Below are 20,540 nucleotides of genomic sequence, written 5' to 3'. Positions count from 1 at the left end.
CAAAATAAAAGTGAACCAAACTCAACAAGATTGATAGCAACTACTCCCACAAGTGCCTAGAGACTATATCATGCATTAAAACTACTTTGGACCATATAAATTTGGCATGCAAGCTCAAGAACAGGGTCAACTTAGCAGCAAAAATTTGCAATAACTAAAGCACTAGAACAAAAACTAATTAGACCATTGGAGGAGTCACATACCGAAGAACAATCTCCCCAAACAGTTTTGTGAATGGAGCTTTGAGCAAGGAGATCGAAAATGGCAGCAAGATGAGCTAGAACATGGGATTGAGCTATGGGATGATTTTTTCTGGAGGAAGACGAAGTGTGTGGGTGCTGGAATAAGTGGAGGGGGTCCACGTGGGGTCCACGAGGTAGGGGGTGTGCCCTGCACCCTCGTGGCCAAATGGTGCCCCCCTGGTGTGTTCTCAGTGCCCGTAATTCTTAAATATTCTACAAAAAATCATATTTCATTTTCAGGATATTTGGAGAACTTTTATTTTCGGGGTATTTTTATTGCAAGGATAATTCAGAAAACAGACATAAAATAATATTTTTGCCTTATTCAATCTAAATGACAGAAAGTAAAAGGAGGGTACAGAGAGTTGTGCTTTCTAACTTCATCCATCTCATGCTCATCAGAAGGAATCCACTAACAAGGTTGATCAAGTCTTGTTAACAAACTCTTTCCAAGTAACATGAAACCGGAGAATTTTTGAATAACACTAGGTTACCTCAATGAGGATATGCATATCCCCAACAATAAGAATATCATATTTCTTCTTGACAGTAGAAAGTGGGAATTCAAAACCTCCAATAGTAATCGTTGAAAATTTTCCAATAGAATTGATACTATGGACTTGAGGTTGTTTCCTCGGAAAGTGTACCGTATGCTCATTACCATTAACATGAAAAGTGAAGTTGCCCTTGTTGCAATCAATAACAACCCTTGCAGTATTCAAAAAGGGTCTACCAAGGATAATCGACATGCTATCATCCTCGGGAATATCAAGAATAACAAAGTCCGTTAAAATAGTAACGTTTGCAACCACAACATGCACATCCTCACAAATACCGACAGGTATAGCAGTTGATTTATCGACCATTTGCAAAGATATTTTAGTAGGTGTCAACTTATTCAAATCAAGTCTACGATATAAAGAGAGAGGCATAACACTAACACCGGCTCCAAGATCACATAAAGCAGTTTTAACATAGTTTCTTTTAATGGAGCATGGTATAGTTGGTACTCCTGGATCTCCTAGTTTCTTTGGTATTCCACCTTTAAAAGTATAATTGGCAAGCATGGTGGAAATTTCAGCTTCCAATATCTTTCTTTTATTTGTAACAATATCTTTCATATACTTAGCATAATGATTCATTTTAAGCATATCAGTCAAATGCATACGCAAAAAGATAGGTCTAATCATTTTAGCAAAGCACTCAAAATCCTCATCATCCTTTTTCTTGGATGGCTTAGGAGGAAAAGGCATGGGTTTCTGAACCCATGGTTCTCTTTCTTTACCGTGCTTCCTAGCAACGAAGTCTCTCTTATCATAACGTTGATTCTTTGATTGTGGGTTATCAAGATCAACAACAGGTTCAATCTCTACATCATTGCTATTGCTAGGTTGAGCATCAATATAAACATAATCATTAACATTATCACTAGGTTTATGTTCATTACCAGATTGTGTTTCAGCATCAAAAATAGAAATATCATTGGGATTCTCAGGTGTGTCAACAACATGTTCACTAGAAGCATGCAAAGTCCTATCATTTTTCTTTTTCTTCTTCTTAGAAGGACTAGGTGTACACCATTAGTTCTCTGACAATCTTGCTCAACTCTCTTAGGTTGGCCCTCATGATACAAAGGTTCCTGAGTCATTTTACCCCCTCTAGTCACAACTTTAATAGCATTATTATTTTTCTTATTATTTAATTCATTGAGCAAATCATCTTCAGCTTTAAGCACTTGTGAAAGTGCAACTATCCCTAGGTGGTTTTGGTAATTCCTAACAACATATAGCTCATTGAGCTAATGCTATTCCAAGATTAATATTTCAGGAAAAGCTCAATGAATGGCACGACATGGATGAGGAAAGTGGACCCCTCAAAATACTAAGGACAAAAAGATTGGCTCAAGCTCAAAGCTCAAGACTCTAAATTTTATATTTTAGTGATCCAAGATCACATTGAGTCTATAGGAAAAGCCAATACTATCAAGGAGGGATGAGGTGTTGCTTGATGAGGTTCTTGCTTCATAGTGCTTAGTGATATGCTCCAAAACCCTCAACTACCTTCCCACATCCACATATGACCTAAACCAAAAGTCAAACTCGGCCCCACCGATTCTTTCTATCCGGCGCCACCTAGTTCAGATGTCATAGCCACTGCCACAAACCCTAGGCAAATCGGTCACACCGAGACGGGGTTGTAATCTCTCTGTTTCCCTTCGTAACATTTTGGTCCTACCGAGATGAGCGATCGGTCCCACCGAGATTGCAATGTAACCTCTCTGTTTCCCTTTTGTAACATTTTGGTCCCACCGAAATGAGCGATCGGTCCCACCGAGTTTACCTGACCAACTCTCTGGTTAGCTTATTACCAAAATCGGTCCCACCGAGTTTGTGTAATCGGTCACACCGAGATTACGTTATGCCCTAACCCTAACCATATCGGTCCTATCGAGTTGCATCTCAGTCCCACCGAAAATCCTAACGGTCACTAGGTTTGCTAAATCGGTCCGACCGAGTTTCTCAATTCAGTCTCACCGAGATTGGTAAATTGTGTGTAACGGTTAGTTTTTGTGTGGAGGCTATATATACCCCTCCACCCACTCTTCATTCGTGGAGAGAGCCATCAGAACATACCTACACTTCCAATACACATTTTCTGAGGGAGAACCACCTACTCATGTGTTGAGGCCAAGATATTCCATTCTCACCATATGAATCTTGATCTCTAGCCTTCCCCAAGTTGCTTTCCACTCAAATCTTCTTTCCACCAAATCCATATCCTGTGAGAGAGAGTTGAGTGTTTGGGAGACTATCATTTGAAGCACAAGAGCAAGGAGTTCATCATCAACACACCATTTGTTACTTCTTGGAGAGTGCTGTCTCCTAGACTGGCTAGGTGTCACTTGGGAGCCTCCGACAAGATTGTGGAGTTGAACCAAGGAGTTTGTAAGGGCAAGGAGATCACCTACTTCGTGAAGATCTACCGCTAGTGAGGCAAGTCCTTCGTGGGCGATGGCCATGATGGGATAGACAAGGTTGCTTCTTCGTGGACCCTTTGTGGGTGGAGCCCTCCGTGGACTCGCGCAACCATTACCCTTCGTGGGTTGAAGTCTCCATCAACGTGGATGTACGATAGCACCACCTATCGGAACCACGACAAAAACATTCATGTCTCCAATTGCGTTTGAATTCTCCAAACCCTTCCCTTTACATTCTTGCAAGTTGCATGCTTTACTTTCCGCTGCTCATAGACTCCTTGCATGCTTGCTTGAATTGTGTTAAGATTGCTTGACTTGTGCTAAGGTAGCTAAAATCTTCCAAAGACTAAAATTGGGAAAAGGATAGATTTTTAATTGGCCAAGTAGTCTAATCACCCCCCTCTAGACATACTTTCGATCCTACAACTTGTTCTATCTGAGTGGTGACCATAGAAGCATGTTTACTAATAATTTTAAGGTCACCTTTAACTCTAGAAATATAATCACTCAAGTGTTCAATCATATAAGCATTACGTTTCAATTGTCTACCAACATAAGCATTGAAGTTTTCTTGTTTAACAATAAAATTATCAAACTCATCCAAGCATTGGCTAGCAGACTTGTTATGAGGAATATCACCTTCATCAAATCTATAGAGAGAATTTACCTTTACTACCTGTTTCGGGTTATTAATACCATGTATTTCTTCAATAGGGGGTAAATTCTTAACATCTTCAGCTTTAATACCCTTTTCTTTCATAGATTTCTTTGCCTCTTACATATCTTCAGGACTGAGAAATAGAATACCCATTTTCTTCGGAGTTGGCTTAGGAGTTGGTTCACGAAGTGTCCAATCATTATCATTACTCAATATATTATTTAATAGCAATTCAGCTTGCTCAACAGTTCTTTCCCTGAAAACACAACCAGCACAACTATCTAGGTGGTCTCTGGAAGCATTGCTTAGTCCATTATAAAACATATCAAGTATTTCATTTTTCTTGAATGGATGATTAGGCAAAGCATTAAGTAATCGGAGAAGCCTCCCCCAAGCTTGTGGGAGACTCTCTTCTTCAATTTGCACAAAATTATATATTTCCTTTAAGGCAGCTTGTTTCTTATGAGCGGGGAAATATTTAGCAGAGAAGTAATAAATCATATCATGGGGACTACACACACAACCAGGAGCAAGAGAATTAAACCATGTTTTAGCATCACCCTTTAATGAGAATGGAAATAACTTAAGGATATAGTAGTAACGAATTTTTTCCTCATGAGTGAATAGGGTGGCTATATCATTAAATTTAGTAAGATGTGCCACAACAGTTTCAGATTTATTGCCATAAAAAGGATCAGATTCAACCAGAGTAATTAACTCAGGATCAACAGAGAAATCATAATCCTTATCAGAAATACAGATAGGTGAAGTAGCAAAAGCAGGGTCATATTTCATTCTAGCATTCAAAGACTTTTCTTTCATCTTAGCTAACAGTTTCTTAATATCATATCTATCTTTGCAAGAAAAAAGGTCTCTAGCAGTTTCTTCATCCATAACATAACCCTCAGGCACATCAGGCAATTCATATCTAGGGTGTTATGACCAGCCAGGTCTATGGCCGCAGGGGGCCCACTGGGCAGGCTTAGGCCTCAAGTTATCTTAGTTTTATTTTCAGATTATGGTTATATATACAAGTTGTAAGACTATTTCAAGAATTAAGCAATAAGACTATTCTATTGCCCGGCTCCCAGAGGAGCCAGAACCCTAACCCTAGCCGCCTCCTTCCTGCGCCGCCGCCGCCCCAACCGCAAGGACGACGCCTCGCCGCCGGCCGCCGCGCTCCAGCCGTCGCCCAACTCCCTCCTTCCCCTACACCCTACGCCCTAGGCAGGGTAGAACCCTAGCTCCTAACACCTTGGTATCAGCCAGCTTGGATCACACCCTATGCCCCGGGCCATGTCTGCCCGCGCCTCTTCTACTTGGAGACGGCCGACGAGATGGAGGACGATACCCCCGATGATGGACTCGGTGACCCAGCCGCCGCCGAGGTCGCGCCGGCACCCGCACCCGTGCCAGCTACGGCCCTTGTCGTCTCCCTTCATGCGTTGGCCGGCATCCGTAATGAGCGGACTATGCTTATACCGGTCACGATCCGTGGTGAGACTCTGGTGGCTCTCTTGGACACGGGTTCTACACATAACTTCCTACCTAATGCTACTATGCGGCGCCTTGAGCTACAACTGACAGGTGGGGAGCAGCTGCGGGTCACCGTCGCTAATGGCGACCGCCTCCGCTGCCATGGGCTCGCTCGGGACGTACCCATTACTATCGGCGACGAGCACTTCACCATCACTTGTGCCGGCATCGACTTGGGCTGCTTTGACTTCATCCTCGGCGTCGACTTTTTGCGTACTCCCGGACCCATCCTTTGGGACTTTGACGCCTTAACGATGACCTTCTGGCGCCTCGGCCGCCGCATCCGGTGGGAGGGCGTTGGAGGCGCCCCGGCATCGCCCCTGCTCCAGCTGGCCGCGGCCACCACTGAGGCCGAGCATCCGCTGTTGGATAACCTCCTGCAGCAGCACAATGATCTCTTTGCGGAACCCCAGGGCCTTCTGCCGGCCCGGGTCTACGACCACCGTATTCATCTCCTGCCGGGCTCGGCGCCGGTGGCAGTACGACCCTACCGGTACCCCCAGCTGTAGAAGGACGAGTTGGAGCGGCAGTGTGCACTCATGCTTGCCGCGGGCATTATCCGGATATCCACATCACCATTCACGGCGCCGGTCCTCCTCGTTTGCAAGTCGGACGGCACGTGGCGTTTCTGCATCGACTACCACGCCCTTAATGCTCTCACACTTAAGGATAAGTTCCCTATTCTGGTGGTCGATGAACTCCTGGATGAACTACATGGGGCGCGCTTCTTCACCAAACTGGACCTCCGGTCGGGGTATCATCAGGTGCGCATGCATCCAGACGACATCGCCAAAACGGTGTTTCGGACTCATCACAGCCACTTCGAGTTCTTGGTGATGCCCTTTGGCCTCTCCAACGCCCCGGCGACATTTCAGGCCTTGATGAACGATGTCCTCCGGCCCTACTTACGTCGGTTTGTGCTCTTTATCTTTGATGACATTCTTATCTACAGCACCTCTTGGGCAGAGCACCTCCAGCATGTGGCCATCGTCTTCAACGAGCTTCGGGCGCATCATCTTCATCTTAAGTGCTCGAAGTGCTCGTTCGGGATGCCTTCGGTCGCTTACCTCGGCCACATCATCTCGGCCGAGGGAGTGGCCATGGACACAGACAAGGTGGCGGCCATCGCCGCCTGGCCGATTCCGCAGTCTCCGCGGGCTCTTCCGGGTTTCTTGGCCTCGCGGGGTACTATCGGAAGTTCATCTAGGAATTTGGCCTCATCGCGGCCCCACTCACGCATCTCCTCCATTGCGACGCCTTCTCTTGGGATGAGAAGGCCACTTCAGCATTCGAGGCCCTCAAGGGGGCCCTCACGACGGGACCCGTATTGCAGATGCCAGATTTCGACCTTCCCTTCATCGTTGTCTGCGATGCCTCCGGTGCAGGGTTCGGTGCGGTCCTGCATCAGGGCGATGGACCCCTTGCTTTCTTCAGCCGCCCCTTTGCCGCACGCCATCTTAAGCTGGCGGCGTATGAGCATGAGCTCATTGGGTTGGTGCAGGCAGTACGCCATTGGCGGCCCTAGCTTTGGGGTTTTTCCTTCCGGATCCGCACAGACCATTATAGCCTCAAGTTCATGCTGGATGAGAGGCTCTCGACGGTACCCCAGCACCAGTGGGTCAGTAAGCTCTTTGGCTTTGACTTCACCGTCGAGTACCGGCCGGGTCGTCTTAACACCGTCGCCGACGCCCTGTCTCGGCGTGACGCCGATGTGGACGACGGTACGGCGAAGGGGGCGGCCTTCTGCATCCTCACCGGGCCCTCCTTCATCCTCTACGCCGACATCCGACGGGCGACCGCTGCCGTGGCCGACTCCCTCCTCCTATAGCAGCAGCTGGCGGTGGGAGAGCTGGAGGAGCCGTGGCGCCTCGCCGATGGCCTGCTTCTCCATGGGCGCCGGGTCTTCATTCCGGCGCATGATGATCTTCGCCAGTAGGTGCTGCGCCTCGCCCACTCGGCGGGCCATGAGGGCGTGCAGAAGACGCTCCATCGTCTCCGCGCTGACTTCTACATTCTCGATGATCGTGCCCTAGTCTGTGACTGGGTACGGTCTTGTGTGACGTGCCAGCGCAACAAAACGGAGACTCTACGGCTGGCTGGCATGCTTCAGCCCTTGGAGGTCCCGTCTTAGGTTTGGGCGGACATCTCCATGGACTTCATCGAGGGCCTTCCCAAGGTGGGCGACAAGTCCGTCATTCTCATGGTGGTCGACCGCTTCTCCAAGTATGCTCATTTCATCGCACTTGGCCATCCCTATTCAGCAGCATCTATCGCACGGGCCTTCTTCGATGGCATTGTCCGTCTCCACGGGTTTCCTTCTTCGATCGTTAGTTATCGGGACCCCGTGTTTACGGGACACGTAGGCGCGACCTTTTCCGGCTGGCGGGCGTGAAGCTACGCCTGAGCACCGCCTTCCACCCTCAGACGGACGACCAGTCTGAGATAGTTAACAAGGTGATTGTCATGTATTTGCGTTGTGTTACAGGTGATCGCCCTCGTGCATGGGTGGACTGGCTCTCGTGGGCGGAGTACTGCTACAACACCTCTTATCACTCCGCCCTCCGTGCTACGCCCTTTGAGGTGGTGTATGGCCGGCCACCCCAGCCAATCCTTCCGGTTGATCCGGCCTTGGCACGGACCGAGGCAGTCGGGGCTCTTCTGCGGAGCCGTGATGAGATGCTCGCGGAGGTCCACCAATGACTCCTATAGGCCCAGCAGTTGGCCAAACATTACTATGATGGCCACCATCGCGAGGCGGAGTTCGCGGTGGGTGATTGGGTCTGGCTGCGTCTACTTCACCGCTCTACACAGTCCTTGGACCCACGCGCGAGGAAGAAGCTCAGTCCTCACTATGCCGGTCCCTTTGCTATCCTGGAACGCATTGGGAAAGTGGCTTACCGTCTTCAGCTTCCGGCAGGCGCATGGATCCATGATGTATTCCATGTCGGGCTGCTCAAGCCATTCCGCGGCGAGCCACCCGCGGCACCGCCGACACTTCCACCGATCACGGACGGGCGCCTACTTCCTGAGCCAGAGAAGGTGTTGAAGGCTCAGCTGCGCCGAGGCTCCTGGTACGTGTTGATTCAGTGGATCGGACTACCAGAGGAGGACACTACTTGGGAGCAGCACGAGGAGTTCCGCCAGCACTACCCCGACTTTCAGCTCAAGGACGAGCTGTTTGCGTAGGCGGGGAGAGATGTTATGACCGGCCAGGTCTATGGCCGCAAGGGGCCCACTGGGCAGGCTTAGGCCTCAAGTTATCTTAGTTTTATTTTCAGATTACGGTTATATATACAAGTTGTAAGACTATTTCGAGAATTAAGCAATAAGACTATTCTATTGCCCGGCTCCCAGAGGATCCGGAACCCTAACCCTAGCCGCCTCCTTCCTGCGCCGCCACCGCCCCAACCGCAAGGACGACGCCTCGCTACCGGCCACCGCGCTCCAGCCCTCGCCCAACTCCCTCGTTCCCCTACACCTTACACCCTAGGCAGGGCAGAACCCTAGCTCCTAACATAGGGGGAGAATCTTCATCATCACTTTCATCAATATTATCTGTTTCAATAATTTCATTTTCACTAACCCTAGCAAGTTGTTAATCAAGAAATTCACCTAATGGTACGGTATTATCAAGCATAGAAGTAGTTTCACCATAAGCATCATGCATAGCAGAAGTGGCATCATCAATAACATGCGACATATCAAAATCAATAATAGGTGTAGGTGTCGCAAATTTACTCATAACAGAAGGTGAATCAAGTGCAGAGCTAGATGGCAGTTCCTTACCTCCCCTCGTAGTTGAGGGAAAAATCTTGGTTCTTTCATCTTTCAAGTTCCTCATAGTGATAAACAAATATAAATCCCAAGTGACTCAAAGAATAGAGTTATGCTCCCTGGCAACGGTGCCAGAAAATGGTCTTGATAACCCAAAAGTATAGGTGATCGCAATAGTTTTCGAGGGTAGAGTATTCAACCCAAAATTATTGATTCGACACAAGGGGAGCCAAAGAATATTCTCAAGTATTAGCAGTTGAGTTGTCAATTCAACCACACCTAAAAGACTTAATATCTGCAGCAAAGTATTTAGTAGCAAAGTAGTATGGAAGTAACGGTAACAGTGGCAAAAGTAACAGTAGCAGTTTTTGTAGCAATCGTAACAATGGCAACGTAAAAGTAACTAAGAAAAGATCAATATGTGAAAAGCTCGTTGGCAATGGATCAATGATGGATAATTATGTCGGATGTGATTCCTCATGCAATAGTTATAACATAGGGTGACACAGAACTAGCTCTAGTTCATAAATGTAATGTAGGCATGTATTCTGAATATAGTCAAACATGCTTATGGAAAAGAACTTGCATGACCTCTTTTGTCCTACCCTCCCGTGGCAGCGGGGTCCTATTGGAAACTAAGGGATATTAAGGACTCCTTTTAATAGAGTACCGAACCAAATCATTAACACTTATTGAATACATGAACTCCTCAAACTACGGTCATCACCGGGAGTGGTCCCTATTATTGTCACTTCGGGGTTACCGGATCATAACACATAGTAGGTGACTATTGACTTGCAAGATAGGATCAAGAACTCACATATATTCATGAAAACATAACAGGCACAGATCCAAAATCATGACACTCGGGCCCTAGTGACAAGCATTAAGCATAGCAAAGTCATAGCAACATCAATCTTAGAACATAATGGACACTAGGGATCAAACCCTAACAAAACTAACTCGATTACATGGTAAATCTCATCCAACCCATCACCGTCCAGCAAGCCTACGATCAGATTACTGACACACGGCAGTGAGCATGATGAAATTGGTGATGGAGGAAGGTTGGTGATGACGATGGCGACGGATTCCCTGAACGGACTCCAGATCAACCCTCCCGATGAAGATTAGGGCTTGGCGGCGGCTTCGTATCATAAAATGTGATGAATCCTTCTCTCTGATTTTTTCTCCCCGAACGTGAATATATAGAGTTGGAGTTGAGGTCGGTGGAGTCCCAGGGGGTCCACGAGGCAGGGGCGCGCCCTGCACCCTGCTACCTCTTGAGCATGCGCTGGTTTTCCCTTGAAGAGGAAAGGGTGATGCAGCAAAGTAGCATCAGTATTTACCTTAGTTTTTGAGAACCAAGGTATCAATCCAGTAGGAGATAACGCACAAGTCACCTAGTACCTGCACAAAAAATAAAGAACCTCGCAACTAACACGATAAAGGGGTTGTCAATCCCTTCACGCTCACTTGCGAAAGTGAGATCTGATAGAGATAGTAAGATAAATATTTTTGGTATTTTGTTGTATAGATTGGAAAGTAAAGATTGCAAAATAGTAAACGAGATGCAATAATAAAAGAGATGCAATATAATAAGAAAGAGACCTGGGGGCCATAGGTTTCACTAGTGGCTTCTCTCATGATAGCATGTATTACGGTGGGTGAACAAATTATTGTCGAGCAATTGATAGAAAAGTGCATAGTTACGAAGATATCTAAGGAAATGATCATGAATATAGGCATCACGTTCGTGTCAAGTAGATCGAAGCGATTCTGCATCTACTACTATTACTCCACACATCGACCACTATCCAGCATGCATCTAGAGTATTAAGTTCATAAGAACATAGTAACGCATTAAGCAAGATGACATGATGTAGAGGGATAAACTCAAGAAATATGACATAAACCCCATCTTTTTATCCTCGATAGCAACAATACAATACGTGCCTTGCTGCCCCTACTGTCACTGGGAAAGGACACCGCAAGATTGAACCGAAAGCTAAGCACTTCTCCCATTGCAAGAAAGATCAATCTAGTAGGCCAAACTAAACCGATAATTCAAAGAGACTTGCAAAGATATCAAATCATGCATATGAGAATTCAGAGAAGAACCAAATAATATTCATAGATAATCAAGTTCATAAACCCACAATTCATCGGATCTCGGCAAACACACCGCAAAAGAGTATTACACCGAATAGATCTCCAAGAACATTGAGGAGAACTTTGTATTGAAGATCAAAGAGAGAGAAGAAGCCATCTAGCTAATGACTATGGACCTGAAGGTCTGTGGTAAACTACTCACGCTTCATCAGAGAGGCTATGGTGTTGATGTGTTGGGGAACGTAGTAATTTCAAAAAAAATCTATGCACACGCAAGATCATGGTGATGCATAGAACCAAGAGGGGAGAGTGTTGTCTACGTACCCTCGTAGACCGAAAGCGGAAGCATTAGCACAACGCGGTTGATGTAGTCGTACGTCTTCACGATCCGATCGATCAATTACCGAACGCACGGCACCTCCGAGTTCAGCACACGTTCAGCCCGATGACGTCCCTCGAACTCTGATCCAGCCGAGTGTTGAGGGAGAGTTTTGTCAGCACGACAGCGTGGTGATGATGATGATGTTCTATCGACGCAGGGCTTTGCCTAAGCCCCGGTACAGTATTATCGAGGTGGACTATGGTGGAGGGGGGCACCGCACACGTCTAAAAGATCAAATCAATTGTTGTGTCTTTGGGGTGACCCTGCCCCCCGTATATAAAGGAGCAAGGGGGAGGTGCGGCCGGCCAGGAGGAGTCCTACTCCCACTGGGAGTAGGACTCCCTCCCTTCCTTGTTGGATTAGGAGAAGGGGGGAAAGAGGAGGGAGAGAGGAAGGAAAGGGGGGCGCCGCCCCCCTCTCCTTGTCCTATTCGGACTAGAGGGGGAGGGGCGCGCGGCCCTGCCCTAGCTGCCTCTCCTCTTCTCCACTAAGGTCCACTATGGCCCATTAAGCCCCCGGGGGGTTCCGGTAACCCCTCGGTACTCCGGTAAAATCCCTATTTTACCCGGAACATTTCCGATATCCAAATATAGGCTTCCAATATATCGATCTTCATGTCTCGACCATTTCGAGACTCCTCGTCATGTCCGTGATCACATCCGGGACTCTGAACAACCTTCGGTGCATCAAAACTCATAAACTCATAATATAACTATCATCAAAACTTTAAGCATCCGGACCCTACGGGTTCGAGAACTATGTAGACATGACCGAGACACGTCTCCGGTCAATAACCAATAGTGGAACCTGGATGCTCATATTGGCTCCCACATATTCTTCGAAGATCTTTATCGGTCAGACCGCATAACAACATACATTGTTCCCTTTGTCATCGGTATGTTACTTGCCCAAGATTCGATCGTCGGTGTCTCAATACCTAGTTCAATCTCGTTACCGGAAAGTCTCTTTACTCGTTCCGTAATACATCATCCTGCAACTAACTCATTAGTTGCAATGCTTGCAAGGCTTTAAGTGATGTGCATTACCGAGTGGGCCCAGAGATACCTCTCCGACAATCGGAGTAACAAATCCTAATCTCGGAATATGCCAATGATGTCTACTACACAACCTTCTTCTTGTAGACGTTGTTGGACCTCCAAGTGCAGAGGTTTGTAGGACATTAGCAAATTTCCCTCAAGTAGATGACCTAAGGTTTATCAATCTGTGGGAGGCGTAGGATGAAGATGGTCTCTCTCAAGCAACCTTGCAACCAAATAACAAAGAGTCTCTTGTGTCCCCAACACACTCAATACAATGGTAAATTTTATAGGTGCACTAGTTCGGCGAAGAGATGGTGATACAAGTGGTATATGGATAATAGATAAAGGTATTTGTAATCTGAAAATATAAAAACAGCAAGGTAACTAATGGTAAAAGTGAGCGTAAACGGTATTGCAATGTGTTGAAGCAAGGCCTAGGGTTCATACTTTCGCTAGTGTAAGTCCTCTCAACAATACTAAAATAATTGGATCATAAAACTATCCCTCAACATGCAACAAAGAGTCACTCCAAAGTCACTAATAGCGGAGAACGAACAAAGAGATTATGGTAGGGTACGAAACCACCTCAAAGTTATTCTTTCCAATCAATCTGTTGGGCTATTCCTATAAGTGTCACAAATAGCCCTAGAGTTCGTACTAGAATAACACCTTAAGACACAAATCAACAAAAACCCTAATGTCACCTAGATACTCCATTGTCACCTCAAGTATTCGTGGGTATGATTATATGATATGCATCACACAATCTCAGATTCATCTATTCAACCAACACATAGAACCTCAAAGAGTGCCCCAAAGTTCTACCGGAGAATCACGAGGAAAACGTGTGCCAACCCCTGTGCATAGGTTCCCAATGTCACGAAACCCGCAAGTTGGTCACCAAGACATACATCAAGTAAATCACGTGATATCCCATTGTCACCACAGATATCCACGACAAGACATACATCAAGTGTTCTCAAATCTTTAAAGACTCAATCCGATAAGATAACTTCAAAGGGGAAACTCAATTCATTACAAGAGAGTAGAGGGAGGAAGAAACATCATAGGATCCAAATATAATAGCAAAGCTCTCGATACATCAAGATCGTGCCAAATCAAGAACGCGCGAGAGAGAGAGAGATCAAATACATAGCTACTGGTACATACCCTCAGCCCCGAGGGAGAACTACTCTCTCCTCGTCATGGAGAGCACCAGGATGATGAAGATGGCCGCCGGAGAAGGATTGCCCCCTCCGACTGTCGGAACGGATCTAGATTGGCTTTCGGTGGCTACTGAGGCTTCTGGCGGCGGAACTCCCGATCTATTCTCCGTTTTGGAAGTTTTAGGGTACATGGGGTTATATAGGCGGAAGAAGTACGTCAGGGGAGCCACGAGGGCCCCACGAGGCAGGGGGCGCGCCCTAGGGGGGTGCCCCCCACCCTCGTGAGCACCCCCCGTATCTCCTGACGTGGAGTCCAAGTCTATCCGGTGGCTTTCGTTCGAAAAATAACTTCTCCAGTTGATTTCGTTCTGTTTCGACTCCGTTTGATATTCCTTTTCTTCGAAACACTGAAATAGGCATAAAACAACAAATCTGGGTTGGGCCTCCGGTTAATAGGTTAGTCCCAAAAATAATATAGAAGTGGAAAATGAAGCCCAATATTGCCCAAAACAGTAGATAATATAGCATGGAGCAATCAAAAATTATAGATACGTTGGAGACGTATCAGCCAACCCAACAAATACCTTCGGAGACACCTGTAGAGCATCTTTATAATCACCTAGTTACGTTGTGACATTTGGTAGCACACAAAGTGTTCCTCCGGCAAACGGGAGTTGCATAATCTCATAGTCATAGGAACATGTATAAGTCATGAAGAAAGCAATAGCAACAAACTAAACGATCAAGTGTTAAGCTAACAGAATGGGTCAAGTCAATCACATCATTCTCCTAATGATGTGATCCCGCTAATCAAATGACAACTCATGTCTATGGTTAGGAAACTTAACCATCTTTAATTAACGAGCTAGTCAAGTAGAGGCATACTAGTGACACTATGTTTGTCTATGTATTCACACATGTATTATGTTTCCCGTTAATACAATTCTAGCATGAATAATAAACATTTATCATGAAATAAGGAAATAAATAATAAATTTATTATTGCCTCTAGGGCATATTTCCTTCATTCTCCCACTTGCACTAGAGTCAATAATCTAGTTCACATCACCATGTGATTTAACACCAATAGTTCACATCACCATGTGATTAACACCCATAGTTCACATCGTCATGTGACCAACACCCAAAAGGTTTACTAGAGTCAATAATCTAGTTCACATCGCTATGTGATTAACACCCAAAGAGTACTAAGGTGTGATCATGTTTTGCTTGTGAGAGAAGTTTAGTCTATGGGTCTGCCACATTCAGATCCGTATGTATTTTGCAAATTTCTATGTCAACAATGCTTTGCACGGAGCTACTCTAACTAATTGCTCCCACTTTCAAAATGTATCCAGATTGAGAATTAGAGTCATCTGGAACAGTGTCAAAATTTGCATCGACGTAACCCTTTACGACGAACTTTTTGTCACCTCCATAATCGAGAAACATATCCTAATGCACTAAGGATAATTTTGACCGCTGTCCAGTGATCTACTCCTAGATCACTATTATACTCCCTTGCTAAACTCAGTGTAGGGTATACAATAGATCTGGTACAGCATGGCATACTTTATAGAAACTATGGCTGAGGCATAGGGAATGACTTTCATTCTCTTTCTATCTTCTGTCGTGGTCGGGCTTTGAGTCTTACTCAATTTCACACCTTGTAACACAGGTAAGAACTCTTTCTTTGACTGTTCCATTTTGAACTACTTCAAAATCTTGTCAAGGTATGTATTCATTGAAAAAACTTATCAAGCGTCTTGATCTATCTCTATAGATCTTGATGCTCAATATGTACCTAGCTTCACCGAGGTCTTTATTTGAAAAACTCCTTTCAAAAACTCCTTTATGCTTTCCAGAAAATTCTACATTATTTCTGATCAACAATATGTCATTCACATATATTTATCAGAAATGCTGTAGTGCTCCCACTCACTTTCTTGTAAATACAGGCTTCACCACAAGTTTGTATAAAACTATATGCTTTGATCAACTCATCAAAGCGTATATTCCAACTCTGAGATGCTTGCACCAGTCCATAGATGGATCGTTGGAGCTTGCACATTTTGTTAGCACCTTTAGGATCGACAAAACCTTCTGGTTGCATCATATACAACTCTTCTTTAAGAAATCCGTTAAGGAATGTAGTTTTGACATCCATTTGAGAGATTTCATAAAATGTGGCAACTGCTAACATGATTCGGGTAGACTTTTAAGCATCGATCGAGTGAGAAAATTTCATCGTAGTCAACACCTTGAACTTGTCGAAAACACTTTGCGACAATTCGAGCTTTGTAGATAGTAACACTACTATCAGCGTCTGTCTTCCTCTTGAAGATCCATTTATTCTTAATGACTCGCCGATCATCGGGCAAGTCAATCAAAGTCCATACTTTGTTCTCATACATGGATCCCATCTCAGATTTCATGGCCTCAAGCCATTTCGTGGAATCTGGGCTCATCATCGCTTCCTCGTAGTTCGTAGGTTCGTCATGGTCAAGTAACATGATATCCAGAACAGGATTACCCGTACCACTCTGGTGTGGATCTCACTCTGGTTGACCTACGAGGTTCGGTAGTAACTTGATCTGAAGTTACATGATCATCATCATTAGCTTCCTCACTAATTGGTGTAGGAGTCACATGAACAAATTTCTGTGATGAACTACTTTCCAATAAGGGAGCAGGTACAGTTACCTCATCAAGTTCTACTTTCCTCCCACTCACTTCTTTTGAGAGAAACTCCTTCTCTATAAAGTATCCATTCTCAGCAAGGAATGTATTTCCTTCGGATCTGTGATAGAAGGTGTACCCAACAGTCTTCTTTGGGTATCCTATGAAGACACATTTCTCCGTTTTTGAGTTTGAGCTTATCAGGATGAAACTTTTTCACATAAGCATCGCAAACCCAAACTTTAAGAAATGACAACTTTGGTTTCTTGCCAAACCACAGTTCATATTGTGTCATCTCAACGGATTTAGATGGTGACCTATTTAACATGAATGCATCTGTCTCTAATGCATAACCCCAAAACGATAGTGGTAAATTGGTAAGAGACATCATAGATTGCACCATATCTAGTAAAGTACGGTTACGACGTTCGGACACACCATTACACTGTGGTGTTCCACGTGGCGTGAGTAGTGAAACTATTTCACATTGTTTTAACTGAAGGCAAAACTCGTAACTCAAATATTTTACCTCTGCGATCATATCGTAGAAACTTTATTTTCTTGTCACGATGATTTTCCACTTCACTCTGAAGTTCTTTGAACTTTTCAAATGTTTCAGACTTATGTTTCATCAAGTAGATATACCCATATATGCTCAAATCATCTGTGAAGGTCAGAAAATAATGATACCCGCCACGAGCCTCAACACTCATCGGACCGCATACATCAGTATGTATTATTTCCAATAAGTCAGTTGCTCGCTCCATTGTTCTGGAGAACGGAGTCTTATTCATCTTGCCCATGAGGCATGGTTCGCAAGCATCAAGTGATTCATAATCAAGTGATTCCAAAAGCCCATCAGCATGGAGTTTCTTCATGTGCTTTACACCAATATGACCTAAACGGCAGTGCCACAAATAAGTTGCACTATCATTATTAACTTTGCATCTTTTGGCTTCAATATTATGAATATGTGTATCACTACGATAAAGATTCAACAAGCCATTTTCATTGGGTGTATGACCATAGAAGGTTTTATTCATGTAAACAGAACAACAATTATTCTCTAACTTAAATGAATAACTGTATTGCAATAAACTTGATCAAATCATATTCATGCTCAACGCAAACACCAAATAACACTTATTTAGGTTCAACACTAATCCCGAAAGTATAGGGAGTGTGCGATGATGATCATATCAATCTTGGAACCACTTCCAAGTTCCACAACACATCGTCACTTCACCCTCAACTAGTCTCTATTTATTCTGCAACCCCCGTTTCAAGTTACTACTCTTAGCTACTGAACTAGTATCAAATACCGAGGGGTTGCTATAAACACTAGTAAAGTACACATCAATAACATGTATATCCAATATACCTTTGTTTACTTTGCCATCCTTCTTACCCGCCAAGTATCTAGGGAAGTTCCACTTCCAGTGACCATTTCCTTTGCAGTAGAAGCACTTAGTCTCAGGCTTAGGTCTAGACTTGGGCTTCTTCTCATGAGCAGCAACTTGCTTGCCGTTCTTCTTGAAGTTCCCCTTCTTCCCTTTGCCCTTTTCTTGAAACTAGTGGTCTTGTAAACCATCAACACTTGATGTTTTTCTTGATTTCTACCTTCGTCGATTTCACCATCACGGAGACCTTGGGAATCGTTTCCGTTATCCCTTGCATATTATAGTTCATCATGAAGTTCTAGTAACTTGGTGATAGTGACTAGAGAATTTTGTCAATTACTATCTTATATGGAAGATTAACTCCCACCTGATTCAAGCAATTGTAGTACCCAAACAATCTGAGCACATGCTCACTGGTTGAGGTATTCTCCTCCATCTTGTAGGCAAAGTACTGTCAGAGGTCTCATACCTCTCGACACGGGCATGAGTATGAAATACCAGTTTCAACTCTTGGAACATCTGATATGCTCTGTGGCGTTCAAAACATTTTTGAAGTCCCAGTTCTAAGCCGTAAAGCATGGTACACTAAACTATCAAGTAGTCATCATACCGAGCTCTTGTCAAAACATTCATAACGTCTGCATCTGCTCCTGCAATAGATCTATCACTTAGTGGTGCATCAAGGACATAATACTTCTGTGCAGCAATGAGGATAATCCTTAGATCACGGACCCAATCTGCATCATTGCTACTAACATCTTTCAACTTAGTTTTCTCTAGGAACATATCAAAATAAAACAGGGGAGCTAAACGCGAGCTATTAATCTACAACATAGATATGCTAATACTACCAGTACTAAGTTCATGATAAATTAAAGTTCAATTAATCATATTACTTAAGAACTCCCACTTAAATAGACATCTCTCTAATCATCTAAGTGATCACGTGATCCAAATCAACTAAACCATAACCGATCATCACGTGAAATGGAGTAGTTTCCAATGGTGAACATCATTATGTTGATCATATCTACTATATGATTCATGCTCGACCTTTTGGTCTCAGTGTTCTGAGGCCATATCTGCATATGCTAGGCTCGTCAAGTTTAACCTGAGTATTCTGCGTGTGCAAAACTGGCTTGCACCCGTTGTAGATGGACGTAGAGCTTATCACACCCGATCATCATGTGGTGTCTGGGCACGATGAACTTTGGCAACAGTGCATACTTAGGGAGAACACTTTTATCTTGAAATTTAGTGAGAGATCATCTTATAGTGCTACTGTCAATCAAAGCAAAATAAGATGCATAAAAGATAAACATCACATGCAATCAATATAAGTTATATGATATGGCCATCATCATCTTGTGCTTGTGATCTCTATCTCCGAAGCACCGTCATGATTACCATCGTCACCGGCGCGACACCTTGATCTCCATCGTAGCATCGTTGTCGTCTCGCCAACTATTGCTTCTACGACTATCGCTACCGCTTAGTGATAAAGTAAAGCAATTACAGGGCGATTGCATTGCATACAATAAAGCGACAACCATATGGCTCCTGCCAGTTGCCGATAACTCGGTTACAAAACATGATCATCTCATACAATAAAATATAGCATCATGTATTGACCATATCACATCACAACATGCCCTACAAAAACAAGTTAGACATCCTATACTTTGTTGTTGCAAGTTTTACGTGGCTGCTACGGGCTGAGCAAGAACCGTTCTTACCTACGCATCAAAACCACAACGATAGTTCGTCAAGTTTGTGTTGTTTTAACCTTCTCAAGGACCGGGCGTAGCCACACTCGGTTCAACTAAAGTTGGATAAACTGACACCCGCCAGCCACCTGTGTGCAAAGCACATCGGTAGAACCAGTCTCGCGCAAGCGTACGCGTAATGTCGGTCCGGGTCGCTTCATCCAACAATACCGCCGAACCAAAGTATGACATGTTGGTAAGCAGTATGACTTGTATTGCCCACAACTCACTTGTGTTCTACTGGTGCATATAACATCAACGCATAAAACGTGGGACGGATACCACTGTTGGGGAACGTGGTATTTTTTTAAAAAAATCTACGCACACGCAAGATCATGGTGATGCATAACAATGAGAGGGGAGAGTGTTGTCTACGTACCCTTGTAGACCGAAAGCAGAAGCGTTAGCACAATGCGGCTAATGTAGTCGTACGTCTTCACGATCCGACCGACCAAGTACCGAACGCACGACACCTCCGAGTTCAGCACATGTTCAGCCCGATGACGTCCCTCGAACTCCGATCCAGACGAGTGTTGAGGGAGAGTTTCGTCAGCACGACGGCGTGGTGACGATGATGCAGGGCTTCGCCTAAGCACCGCTACAGTATTATCGAGGTGGACTATGGTGGAGGGGGGCACCGCACACGGCTAAAAGATCAAATCAATTGTTGTGTCTTTGGGGTGCCCCCTGCCCCCGTATATAAAGGAGCAAGGGGGGAGGTGCGGCCGGCCAGGAGGAGGCATGCCAGGAGGAGTCCTACTCCCACCGGGAGTAGGACTCCCTCCCTTCCTTGCTGGATTAGGAGAAG

Source organism: Triticum dicoccoides, chromosome 5A (genome assembly GCF_002162155.2).
Source record: "Triticum dicoccoides isolate Atlit2015 ecotype Zavitan chromosome 5A, WEW_v2.0, whole genome shotgun sequence".
Classification (NCBI taxonomy): domain Eukaryota; kingdom Viridiplantae; phylum Streptophyta; class Magnoliopsida; order Poales; family Poaceae; genus Triticum; species Triticum dicoccoides.
This window is presented reverse-complemented; position numbering follows the sequence as displayed.